Source organism: Vombatus ursinus, unplaced genomic scaffold (assembly GCF_900497805.2).
Source record: "Vombatus ursinus unplaced genomic scaffold, bare-nosed wombat genome assembly UNPS02014854.1, whole genome shotgun sequence".
Taxonomy (NCBI): Eukaryota; Metazoa; Chordata; class Mammalia; order Diprotodontia; family Vombatidae; genus Vombatus; species Vombatus ursinus.
The window spans coordinates 163,828-173,074 of record NW_020954632.1 but is presented as its reverse complement, the minus strand read 5'-3'; the positions used below and the strand labels follow the sequence as shown (position 1 = coordinate 173,074).

Below are 9,247 nucleotides of genomic sequence, written 5' to 3'. Positions count from 1 at the left end.
TGTGTGTGTGTGTGTGTGTGTGTGTGTGTGTGTGTGTTTTAATCACAGAATTGGAGAAGCTCGAAGCAAGAAAAGCATTACAAGGCAAGAAAGGTCATTGACCAGAACACTCACATCTTAAGAGGTGAGATGATGGAGAAGGCTGTGTTCCTTGCAGCCTTAATAAAATGTATAATGTCTTATGCAGTTGTGTGACTTTTTTTTCAAGCTTTATAAAACCATTATTGGGAGAAAGTATATTAACATGTTCCTCCTTATCCCCAGCAGAAGAAAAGGAAATCAGTTTACCCCTCCTGCCTTTTTTTTAAAAAATCTAACTGGTAAAATTAAGCAATGTCTCTTTATTTATTTATTGCACTTGTAAAAAGATTTAATGGGTATGTGATTCCTTGAGGCTTTTACATATAAGCCCTTCACAAAGACCAAAATTATAAAGTGCTGCAAATGAACTAAATTAGCTACATTTATTTAAATAATCACTATAGAGGAAACAATAAATCAACAAAAAAAAATCCTCACAAAAATGTGTGTTTACAAAGTGTCTTGTAATTTATTTTACCAAGGACACAGACTTTTTGCTCTTAGCTAATCTTGCTTCTAACAGTCTATTATCACATCAACCATTAATGAGTATTTGCAATAGAAAGACAGTCTGACTCCTGGTCCCTGAAAAAGTGGGAATAAGTTCCACCTTCCTCTGAGGCCCTGTGACTCTGAAACACATTCTTCTAACAAACACTTTGTCAAAGGTTCCTAATAACTTCAGAGACAATCAAAATTAAATGACAGAGCTTTGTTAAATCAGGGAAAGAGGTTATTTGAATGGTCATAATCATGCAATTATCTCATCTTCACTCTATTTCAAAGGACTCTGTCCCTATCTCATCCTATATCAGAAGTAAGTGAGTAGGGGGAGCTCTCACACTGAACCTGTGATGTATTCATAAATCAGGACTTTCAGAGCCTGTCACGGGCACCATAATGAGGGTCATTATTCAGGCAGAGTGTCAAAACTACTATCAAAGGGCCTTCTCAGAATTACAATCATTCTGTTTCTTGTTAAATAAGCAATGTAGTACACAAAAATGGCAAACAAGGAGCAGGTCAATTTGCTACAGTGTGAGGGCACAGAGATCTCCAGAGTAATTTACCCTCTGGGAATTCTGATGGCTGGTGAGATGAATTATATACACCCTTGGAAAAGATTAATGACAATAAAATCTCCTGGAATATTTTCACAAAGAAACACCCCCAAACTGTCCATCTGGCAACTTTGGTAACAGCCGACATTTTCTGAAACTGAATACATTTTTGTTGGGGTGGTTGTGGCTTACTGATGCCTCGCTGGGAAGATTCTGTGTCTTTGTTGAATATTTGAAAGGGTATAGTTCAATGCTCTGAATTTATTTAAAGTGTGGTAGGTTTCATTCATCCTATGGAAAAGAAATTAAAAAGAAAAAAAAAAAACCTAGAAAAACTCCTTACTCAGCATCTTCCCCCAAATAACAACTACCATTCTTATCTTTTTGTTTTGTTTTGTTTTGGTTTTCTCCTGACAAGAGGGCAACAGTAGTGAAAAATGGGGGGGGAAATCACTCAACAGATAGCAATAAACTGGTCATTTTGTTAGCAACCTGTTAGATTCCCCTTTTCCCCCTACCAAACATGAGGTTGTAAAAAATGGATTAGAGATTGGACTGAATATTTTAAAAGCTCTTCTTACATCACCAAGATAAAAGTCAGGGTACAGAATGATGTTTTGCCTACCAAATATTTAGCTCATTTTTCAAAATAGCAAATGTGCAATTTTTTGGTGCAATTAAGAAATCAAAGGTTATTGTTTCAATGGTGAGATGAATTATATACATCCTTAATTTCTCTAATTTCAGAAGAGAAAGTTTTCAAAATATATCTAAAAAGCTAAGCAAAAATGTTTCAGGTAGGCATTAGATATATCAGAAAACATTTTCCTCTCAGAAATAGTTTCCTTCCCTCATTTTCTCTTTTTCTTTCTTCCTTTCTCTCTTGCAATTTTTATTTCCATCTCTCATTGCTCTATATACGTGTTCTTCCTTGTCTCTCCCTTTCTTTCTTTCTCTTTGTCTTCTTTCTCTTTTTGCCTTCCTCTCTCCCTCTCTTCCTTCTTTCTTTCCTTCTCCCTCTTTTTTTTCTTCCTTTTTTCTTTCTTTCTAACATCTTTCTTTGGATGCAAATACTTGAATATGATAAAAATTTCCTAAGGAGACATGTTTAATATCTTTCTACTTGCTACCATAGTAGCTTTAAAAAGGATATTAGCTCCTATTCTGTGTAAATAAATATTTTTAAGTGCTTTTAGAACAAGGGAGAGGGACTTGATCTATTATTTCACTGGTAAGGGAAATTTCCTCTACCAATGCAAATTGCCATCTTCTTATCCTTTGTCTCATAGTATAGAACCTTCATATAGTAAACACTTAATAAGTATTTGTTGAATTAAATTGAAGTCTGTTGAAAACATTCCCTGTTATAGCCAGACCTGTTTTCTGAACTCTTAAAAATCACTGACAGAAAACACACAGACTCAAAACTATTTTTGTGTTTAAGATCTCAATTAACACACTGATTACAATTGGCTTCAGTGTCCTAGTTCCTGAGGTTTTATCTACAAAACCTGAATAAAACAGCCCTCTAAGATTAAATGAATTCATTCATTCAACCCAAAGAAGTGTTAGAAACAAGTTTTCATTTTCAGGGTCTGATTTTTCTTATTTTCTTTCTTTTTACATTGATTCATCATGACTATTCAAAAAGAAGTGAGTGGGGGGAAACATTTAGTATGAGACCCTGAACTTTTAATGATAGTAATAGAAGGGTGGACTTATTCCCCAGGAAATCCCCATGTATAGGTATGCATGAACCACAGAATATTCCAAATGTTTCGTCAAAACTTTGACTTCATCATTCTCTTTTATTGCCTCAAACATTAAAACTATGGCAGATTGTTTTAAAAGTACTATTGAGGGTCTCCATCTCAGTGTGCCAAACTGAATAAATCCTACTTTGCCTAGACTTATTGTTTAAGTAAATTTGTATCAATGAAATAATCAAAAGCAAACCAATTATATTCTGGCATCTTTTTTATCCATCTGTTTGGATTTCACTGTCTATTAAATGGTGTTTGCATATGAGAAATTGTTCTATTGTATGCAAAGGTACTCAATTATTTAGATTATACATTTGAATAAACTGCAGTTAAAGGACTACCCTTGTAATGTAGGACAATTACATTTTCTTACATAGTTTATAGGTTATTAAACTAATATCAATTCGGCCCACACTACCAGACACTGGATTCCAACCTTTGCCTGGGAGACTTATCTTCTTTAGGGGTTCAGCCCTACCCCAACAATTAGCAGCTATTGCCAGTCATTTCAAACTATACCAAATTATGCAAATTGATCTTGGGAGAAGGGTTACATGAGCTGAAATCACATGCAAAAAATTAATTTCATTGATGAGTTTAGGCTAATGAGCATGACAGCTTATAGTATACTGTATGTAGACATCCTAATTATCTGTGGATGAAGAAATAGTGTGTCCCTGTTTTAAGGAACACTTACATAACCAGGTCTTCAGAAATAATTTAGCCCTAGTGATTCACCTCTACAAACAGGAATACCACACTGAATTTAATTGGGCACCAAAGAGCTCTGAGTAAGATTTCCTTCCATACAGAATTTAATGTTATAAATAATTTGTCTTCTCCATCCTGATCATGGGGTTAAATAATGGTAGTCACTGTGGTGTAACTGAAGAAAATTAGTTAATCAATAATCAATCATTTATTAAGTGTCTACTATGTGTCAAGTATTATGTTAGGTGCTGGGGATACAAAATTGAGTGAAGATGACCTAGCTTCTAATCCCACCTCTGATATTTACTATTTATATGACAATGGGCAACTTCTCTGAATTCAAATCCAATACTCTTTCTAGCAAATCACATTTGTGTAGAATTAGGGGGACTTCAGTCTCGAGGTGCATTGGATTTTCAGTAGGAAATTTATCAACTGGGACAAAAAAGTAATATACTTGAATTTTCTTCTCTGATTATTTACCTTACAAGGATGCTTGATCTTTAGAATAATTATATTTACGAAGAAATTTTACTTTGAAGGAAGTGGATGAGATAAAGGGGGGGTATGAAAAGATTATTATCCCTGTGTGACTAGTTTCCTGAAAGGATAAGTGAATATGAATTGGGTTAGATGGCACAAAATGACCACCTCCCTCATTGCCCCACATATCAAGTAACAAATAAATCTGTATCAAATGCTTATGTCATAAAACATTTAAGTTTCTCAATGTTCCACAGGTCATGGCTAAAGGAGTTGGTGGAAAGGGTAGGAACTTAGCAAAAGCTAATAATCTTAGCTCAAAATTATAGCCCATGTGAAAAGAAACAAAAGTATACAAGAGATGCACATTTTCCCTAAATCTATGTATGCATGGGGACATTAGTATGAAACATTGAATATATTGCCATATTTTTTCATATTTTCATTGCCATATTTTCATAGTTTTGGACTGATTGGCTTTGATGATTTTTAGACGGTATTTAAATTTTGATGATAAAAGGTATAAGGGATGCAGGAGGAAATTTAAGCAATATAAAACAAAAATATTTCAATAAAAATTATTTTTAAAACAGTATATTCTTGAATGTCTGTTATTAGTATATGACATAGCTTATTCTGTGGTTCTATTGCTTGAAATAACTATATGTGCATATATATTGCACAAGTCACACAAATCTAGCTTTTGGATTATATAGCCTCTGTTACATATAATTTTTACCTTTTTTTTAATGTAATGAGTACTTCTGATGACCTCAGTATTCTAATAACTTTGATATTGACTCTATTATCCCACACAAATGATGATAATGACAGCATGTATCATCACCTCAAAAATAAAAAATCAAACTAAAAGTAATACTCTGCACATAGTCAACACTGCAGAAATGTTTGTGAAACTGAGTTGAAGCAAAGAATTTTAGAATCTCAGAGTTAGATTAGACTTCAGGTCACATAGTCTAGCATACAAATCTCTCTGAGAACAATTTTGCTGGGATAAAATAAGTAACCAGCTCTTTAATTTCCAAGGAAAAGAAAGAATAAAAAACACAAGACTGTTCATCCAATATTTCTGTACTATAATTATGTGTATTTCTGATGAATGTTGAGTGCCCTCTGTAGAGTCAAATAATGTCACAGTGACAGGTGTGCAGTTGGTGATTTGGAATCCATAATGCATGGACCCAAAGGTGCACCTGTGCATCTCAGACAGCCTAACCTTGCTTATCAAAAATGTTTTGGGACACCAAAACATTTAGGTAAACAAGGGTTTGAGTAATCAAGGGAGTTAACAGGTAATTGATTCATGTCAGGAGACATAACCTAGATATACAGATATGAGACAGCTTTGAAACAGTAGACTTGGGATATGGAGCTTGAATTGTATATATTTAGGATCTATGAATAGCATTAGCAATATTAATGCACACTTTGGTCTGTATTATAAAAACAACAAGAACAAACATTATCTAGGGTCCAAAAGGCATTATAAAACATAGCAAGTTTAAAAAAAAGTAAGAAAAAAGTTTCAAGACATTTGAGTTGACTCAGTATTTTTTAAAAGCAAAAAAGTAATTTGCTTCCCTACGAAGACCAGATCTACATAGGAGGACAATGTTTCCTGTGGATAATTAGGAGTATATTAGGGTTTATATGTAGTTGCCAAATTCACTTTTTTGGTTTATTCATAGAAAATAGCTTTACTCACAGCCCGATCTCTCATTCAAATATACAACTTCAAACTCTCAGCTTCATTATGTTTTGTATCAACAGAGAATTTTGATGAAAAGACTGAATAAAGATGTTCATAAAATAAATGTTTTAGCGAAGAGATGGGCTAGATATGGCTAGAGTAAGAAATATCTGCTACACAACCAATGTACTCCACTGATGTCCTTATGATGTCAAGAGAAAGCAAGGAAAGTTTCAAGCTTCTTGGGTGGACTCTCTATGGCAAAGTTACAAAGGTACAGACAAGATGGTGGACAAATATGGATGAGTTGTGATTTGCATGATTGTAGGTAATAACAACATTGATGTATCATCAAACTATTTCAATAGTTTGAGTAGACCTGATTGAAGGGTTCAGATGAAAGTAATAGTGATAATGTCACCTGTGGTCTTTAGATGCTGCAGATCAGAGGTGTCAAACACACTGTCACAACACTCCCAAGTTGGGCCAGAATCAGATTAAAATGTCATTGGGAAACATTTAACAAAATAAATAAAAACTACAACAGAACATAGATAATTCCAAAATGTGTTTTTCTGAGTCAATGTGTAGCCCAATGGGATCTTTATGTACAATTTAGTGTGCTCTCTGCAGTAGAGTTTGAATGTTCAGTACCTTATCTTGCCGGGCAATCTTCAGAATCTTCCTAAGACAATTCAAGTAGAATTGGTTCGGTTTTCTGGCATGATGCTGATAGATTGTCCAGGTTTCACAGGCATACAACAGTGAAGTCAGCACAATGGCTTTATAGACCTTTAGTTTGTAACAGCTTAATAACTCTTCCCTTGCACACTTTCTTTCAGAGACTCCCAAATGCTAAGCTACCTCTAGCATTGTGTGCATCAACCTTATCATCTAGGTGGACGTCCCTGGAAAATATACTGCCAAGGTAAGTGAACTTATGCACAGCATTTCCTGTGACCACTGGTTCCACATGTAGGTGGTACAATCCTATCCCATAGGGGACCCTCATGTAGATTGCTGTTGAGTACATTTAAATGTCAGATTTGGGATTATTTCCTGATTTATTACTGAAAGTGAACAGCAGAGGTCCTTTCTTTATTTTTTAGAAAGGCTTTCTCTATTAACAGTTATCAAGAACGGTCATTTTCTTTAAAGATGAAGCTGTTGCCACATCTATCTAGGCATTTATCAGTTCACAATGGACAGTGTTGTCCATTCAGGATTATAGGGATTCATTAAACTCTGTTTTGTAGGATGCAGCTATCTATCTCCTAAAGTGAATGAATGAATCATTCATTGAATGAAAATTCAACATCTTTATATTAGACATAGTTTTAAACTCTGGCCCCAAACTTTAGGTCTGAATGCCTACTTGCAGTCAGGAAGACCATTACCATTTGATGAACAAAATGGAGATGAGAATGAAGTTGGTTGATCTTTATGATGACATTTAGTCCTATGGGTATTACTTGACAAAATATTCAGGATATTTCTTTTAAAGTATCTTTCCTCAAGATATCCATGATTAATGAATGCACGGTTTTCTTCCTTCCTATCTTTAAGTTTTAACCTGTTCTTGCTCTTAATAATTTTATTTTTATTTAGGATTTATGTCCTTTATATTTAAAAAATGAAAGATGTGAAGTGGTTTAACATATTGAACATAATTAAAAATAGAACACTTAGAAACAAGAACAGAACAGAGACCACCAAAAAAAAAGTGGAAAGCATAGATGCTATCAGGTACCTGAGATTACTGTGTTACTGTCACTGGACACTAAATTTAGAGCTAAATTTTCTGGCAAATGAGACCAAAATCTAAACCTTTTTTCATAGTTTACCTTTTCTAACAAAGAAAGGATGAAAATTAATATGCAAGGACAAACTTTTTTTCCTGAAAGTAAAAAAAAAAAGTAAAAATGTACTATGAGAGTTATTGTGTAAGGGGCATTGGGTTACATCACCAATTATATTGGTACAAAAGATAAAGGAATATTGCTCAAATGGATCATTCTTGTATCGACTCTGTAAAGGCATAGGACACAGTATTAAATTTAATGAAAACATTATTTCAGGGGACCTGAGATAATGTTCAGAGCTTTCTGATAGTCTTTCTAGAATCCAGATGAAGGCTGCCGTCAAGTAAAGTAGGGGCAGCTAGGTGGGATAGAATGCCAGGCCTAGAGTCAGGAAGACTCATCTTCCTGAGTTTAAATCTGGCTTTAGACACTTACTAGCTGTGTGACCCTGGGTAAGTTACTTCACTCTGTTTGCCTCAGTTCCTCATCTGCAAAATGAGTTGGAGAAGGAAATGACAAACAACTCCAGTATTTTTGCCAACAAAAAAACCCAACCCAAATAGGGTCACAAAGAGTCAAACCTGACTGAAATGACTGAACAATAACAACATCAAGTAAAGAGAGGGAGCTTTTCCTTTTACTGCAGATAAAAATGAAAACACTCTACATTAGCATAACTCTCTACAGTTTTTAAAGTGCTTTCATATTCAGTATTTCATTTGATCACAAGAGTAACCTTAGGAAGTATGTGGTGGTGGGGGGGTGAGGTGGAGGGGGAAGGAAGTTGTTTGCTGTTTAGTTATTTTCCAGTTGTGTCTAACTCTTCCTGACCCCTTTTGGGGTCTTTTTGAGAAAAGATATCAATAATTTACATATGAATGAAGGAAAGTGACCGCTTTTATGAAAACTTTTGTTGTTGTTCAGTCATATCCAGCAGTATTCAACTCTTTGTGACCCCATTGAGAGTTTCCTTGGCAAAGATACTGGAGTAGTTTGTCGTTTCCATCTCCAGCTCATTTTACAGATGAGGAAACTGAGGCAAACTGGGTTAAGTGACTTGCCTAGGGTCACACAGCTAGTAAGTGTCTGAAGTCAAATTTTAACTCGGGGAAATGAGTCTTCCTGACTTCAGACCTGGCACTCTGCCCACTGAGCCACCTATGAAAACTCGTTTTCCACCAAGCACTGCGCTAAGCCCACGGGATGCAAACTACAAAAGCAAACAAAATCCTGCCCTTAAGGAGCTAATAGCCTAAAGGTGGAGAGAACACATATGTTGAAGAAGGAAAGATACCAAGGGGCAGTGAGATGGTTGGGAAGCAGTTGGCAGAGGGAGCAGAAGAGAGGGAGTAAGTCAGCAAGCTCATCATTTCTTACTGCTCAGTAGTATTCCATCACAATCATATGCCTGTTCAGCCATTCCCCAATTGATGAGCATCCTTGCAATTTCCAGTTCTTTGCCACTACAAAGAGAGCTGCTATAAACATCTTAGAATGTATAGGTTCTTTTCCTTGAACATGAAATAACAAAGAGCAAAATGAGGAAAACCAAAAGAACATTGTATACAACAATATTTTTTTAAGAATAATTTTGAGCAAATAAGTCATTTTGAGTATTATAAATACCTAAATTAA

The 9,247-nt window shown here is 35.0% G+C and overlaps 1 long non-coding RNA gene across 1 annotated transcript in view; it reads left to right on the top strand.

Annotated features, from left to right (window-relative positions):
- Positions 1-9,247, top strand: part of LOC114027242 — a 60,040-nt gene that overhangs the window by 42,330 nt on the left and 8,463 nt on the right. Inside the window, exon 2 of the long non-coding RNA XR_003567242.1 lies at positions 6,653-6,738. This is a non-coding gene — a long non-coding RNA (uncharacterized LOC114027242). The remainder of the gene's footprint in view (positions 1-6,652; positions 6,739-9,247) is intronic.